This window comes from Carlito syrichta, unplaced genomic scaffold (assembly GCF_000164805.1).
Source record: "Carlito syrichta isolate Samal-C Ts95f unplaced genomic scaffold, Tarsius_syrichta-2.0.1 Scaffold274096, whole genome shotgun sequence".
In the NCBI taxonomy this organism is placed as follows: Eukaryota; Metazoa; Chordata; class Mammalia; order Primates; family Tarsiidae; genus Carlito; species Carlito syrichta.
In genome coordinates, this window is record NW_007218192.1 from 571,526 (window position 1) to 576,045 (window position 4,520).

Consider the following 4,520-nt stretch of genomic DNA (forward strand, 5'->3'; position numbering starts at 1 on the left):
TGCCCCCGGACGCAGGGGCGGGGCGGGCCGGCGGGGGGCGCTGGGGAAGACCCCTCCCCCGCCGCAGGCCTCTTGCCCCGCCGGGGAGCCCCTATTTGAGCCAGTCCCAGATGTCCTCCCCCTCCCACCCCCACCTTCACAGAGCCCCTGCCACAGCCCCCGGGCGAGGACCCAGGGTCCACTCCGAGGTCCTGAGGTCGGGACAGTCTCCTCCGGCGCCTGCGGCTCCACGGCTCAAGGGCGCCACCTGAAGGCTGAGAGGAAGCCTCGGCGAGCCCCCTCCCCACCCATCTGCTCTTTTTTCTCTCCGGGACCGCGGAGTGCACCGCCCAAGAGGGCTGTTCTCTTGGGGCATCGCCAAGGGTCACACACGCCCTCGCCTCCTTCCGAGGCCCGGCTGCGGCGCCTTCTTCCGAGGCCCGGCTGCGGCGCCTCCTCCCTCGACGTCTCCAAGACGCCCTCACACACTCGCTGTCCCCAGGGCCCTTCCATTTGGGCTCTCCAGGATGGCCCCTATCTGTGTGACTGACCTTATCTCTGACAGTGGGGGGCTTCTGTTTCTGGGCCAGCCCCTCCATCAGGCTGGCGGCACAACCGGGCTCTTGTCTGATCTCCTAGAGTTCAGCAGGTGGTGAGTAGGGATGCCTTTCACTGTTTCTTTCCTTTACGGGGTCGAGGGTAGGTGAATTAAGGGCAGTGCCTGGGGCACAAACTTCAAGGAGATATTTCCTCTTTGGGGGGCCCAGCTGAGTTCAGAGAGAGGTTTGGTCTGAAGATGGTGGAGTTTCCAGGAAGACTCGGTGGCCACCTCTGAGTCTTAGTGTCCACCTCTGTCTATGGGAGGCCAGCAGAGGTCAGTCACCCTGAGGGACAGGCAAATGAGAATGCTCTGTCCTGCCTCCTCAGCCGTGGTCAGAGCTCGGCCTGTCCTCCTCCAAAGGCCTGTGCCATCCTCACCAGCCAGAAGACTGGAAGTCACCCTGAATGCTGGGTCCCTGTACCTTCCAGACCAGCATAGCACAGTCGGAGGCAGGAGCTCCCAGCCCTCCAGAGGCCTGGCCTGTTGTTGGGGACAACAGGTTGGCACATACTCCTGTTCAATCCTAGCTCCACCTCCACAGCTGGTTGCTCTGGTACAGAGGGTTCCACCCTGAAACTTGGTTTCCTCATCTGTGAAATGTACTTAGTAAGGGCTGTAGGAATTGGACTAGACACTCCCCTCACAATGCCCAGTGTTCCTTGTTCATTCATGCACAGCCCTACCTCACAGTCCTTGCACTGGCTGTCCCTTCTGCCTGGGACATTTTTCTTCCCGATATCCCCAGCACGTACCCCCTCCTTTTGTCACTTCCTTCAAGTCTTTGCCCAGATGTCACCTTCTCAGAGATACCTTCCCAGATCCTCCTTTTAAAAATAGCAGTGCCCTAGCACCACTGTCTCCTTCCCTCTGAATTTTTCTCTGTAGCATTTCTCAACTCTTGATGTTAGTTACTTTGTTTACTGCCACCTCTACTAAACAATAAATGCCAAGAGAGTAGGGTCTTCACTTGTTTTCCCTCCTGCTCTGTCCCCAGACACTAAAGAAGGGGCTGACACTTAGGAGCTCCTTGATAAGTACTCAGTGAAGAAAAAACATAGAAAATGAGCAACCATTTATTGAATATCTATTATATACAGTCTACTAGGTATATTCCCTCCCGACCCTCAAGAAGCTTGTATTCTGGTGGGAGAAAAGGATAAGTAAATGAAACACCACAGATGTAGCAAGTGTCACCAAGTCAAGGTGCAGAGTGCAGCCCTAACCCCAAAGAAGGGTGCTGACCTAGCCTTGGGGATAGGGATGGCTTCCCTGTGAAAGTGAGGACTAAGCTGAGATCGGAAGGATAAATAGAAGGCAGCCAGGTAAACAGGGCAAGGAAGTGAAGTCCAGTTGAGGGACTCTTTCACACCCAAAGGCCCTGGGGTAGAAGGGAGTTGAAGGTGACCCAGATGGTTGTCATGGAGGACTCAATAAGGAATGTAATAGGGGACAAGACTGGGCTTGTCAGCAGAGCCTTGTTCTTTAACCTCAGAGCAGCGAGGAGCCACTAAGGAGTGTGAGCAGAGACATGGCAAAACCGTTTCCTAATTTGCACGAGAATTTGATCTTTGGTTAACCGTCAAGCTCTGTTTCCTGGAAGCAGATAAACATAAGTCCACCATGTTACTAAGTAACATTGCTTATGAAAAAATAACCTCTGAGGAGGAGGCTAGAATGATCCATGTGGCAATGAATTAGAATGTGAAATATCAGTAAGAACTCATGTTAGCTTACTATAGATGCAGATGATTACAGGTAGAAGCAGTTATAGATATGTATAGACCCACTCACATATTTCCTTGCTGTTGGCTGATAGGCCCTGCAAGCCATGATACTCCCTAGCAACAAGCACACATAGTACAGAGATGTTGGTTTCTAATACCATTCTCCAATAAAAGGAACCAGGCTTGGAGAAATGGCTGATTCTAGGACTTGGGCCGGAAATATACAAGATGAGCCTGGAGCAGAAAAAAAATCTTAGTATCAGAAAGTGAAGAAAAGCTAAATACACACACACACAATGACGGGGGTGTGCCAGAGGACATAGGGGCCAACTGAGCGAGCTCCCAACGGCCAAAGTTGGGAATGTTTGGGCAACACAAATAATAACCGACTGTCATGGAAAGTATGAAATCAATATCCGTGAGTCCATACTGATGTAAATGGTTGAACAAACAGGAGAAAGAGAAATCTCCCACACAGAATTCCAACTTCTATATGTAGATACTCGGTCCTCAGGGAGGGGGAACATAACTCCCTAGTTCTTAAGTGTGGGTTGCACAGAGTGACTTCCTTCCCAAGAGTACATCACGGAAAGGGAGAGAAAGAGCAACTTTGCTGTGGAGAAACCTGACAAAGCCCTCAGCCAGGTGATCAAGGTCAACGCTGGCAGCCCAATCCTGTCGATAGTCTGTACCCTGGCTAGGATGTGATGAAAATGGTGCTTTGTGCCAGTGGTCTTCCTGCCCAGAACCCAGAATCCCAATCGAATCATGAGATAAACTTCAGACACATCCCAGTCGAGGGACATTCTACAAAATTCCTGACCAGTTCTCAAAACTGTCAAGGTCATCAAAAAACAAGAAACATCTGAGAAATCGTCACAAACAAGAGGATCTTAAGGAGACATGAGAACTAAATGGAGTGTGATATCCTCAGTAGGGTCCTGGAACAGAAAAAAAGGACACTGTAAAAACTGAGGCTCAGCCTGTAATCCTGCGCCCTTGGGAGGCTGAGGTGAGTGGATTGCCTGAGCCCGCGGGTTCGAGACCCGCCTGGGCAGCGAGACCTCATCTCTACAATAAATCAAAAAATCAGCCGGGTGTGGTAGCACGTGCCTGTAATTCCAGCTACTTGGAAGACTGAGGCGGAAGGATTGCCGGAGCCCAGCAGGTCGAGGCTGCAGTGGCCGGGAGCGGCCTCTGCACTCCAGTCTGGGCGGCAGAGTGAGACTCCAACTAAAAAAAAAACCCAAAAAAACAAACAAACAAAAACTGAGGCAGGCCGGTCGCTGTGACTCAGTCTATAATCCCAGCACTTTGGGAGACTGAGGCAAGAGGATTGCCTGAGCCCGGGGCAATTTGGTGAGATCTCGCCTCTACAATAAATTACAAAAACTAGCCAGGCGTGGTGGCGTGGATCTGTAGTTCCAGCTACGTGGAAGGCTAAGGCAGAAGGATCGCCTAAGTCCAGCAGGTTGAGGCTGCAGCAACCCTGAGCATGCCACTGAACTCCAGCCTGGGTGACTAAAGTGAGATTCCCACTCAAAAAAACAAAAAACAAAAAACCTGAGGCAACCTAAATAGAGTATGAGCTTTCACTAATGATAATATATCAATATAGGTTCATTAACTGTAGCAAATGTAGCTTACTAATATGTCAACTAGAGGTGAAGGTGGATGTGGGGTATGCAGGAACTCTCTGTACCATCTTCCCAATTTTTCAGTAAATCTGAAACTGTTCTAATAATAATAATAATAATAAGTTGTTGTTTTAAACATTCCTGATAGGTGAATTGCAACTGGACTGGGAGGAACTATAAAATCATGCTTTGGGCGTGGGTCCAAAGATACCGGTTCCCACAGGACACAAAGTTGCTAAGCCAGGATGGTTCCTGCACCCACTGGATGGGGATTTCATATTGTACCTGAGCGGTACTGCTCCACTGAACAGAGCTAGGACTCCTCCTGAGAGGAGTGCCTGACAGGGTTGAGTGCTGTGCCATCAAGCTGAAGTTCCTGTCCTGTGTCCTTCAGAGTAGGTCAATGTCAAATGTGGCTTATAGTTGAGTCTGAACATGTAGTTAAGCCTAAGAAGATCCCTTGCGGGCTAGGTGAGGTGGCTCACACCTATAATCCCAGTGCTTTAGGAGGCTGAGGCGGGAGGATTGCTTGAGGCCAGGAGTTCAAGACCAGCTTGGACAACATAGTGAGATCTCCTA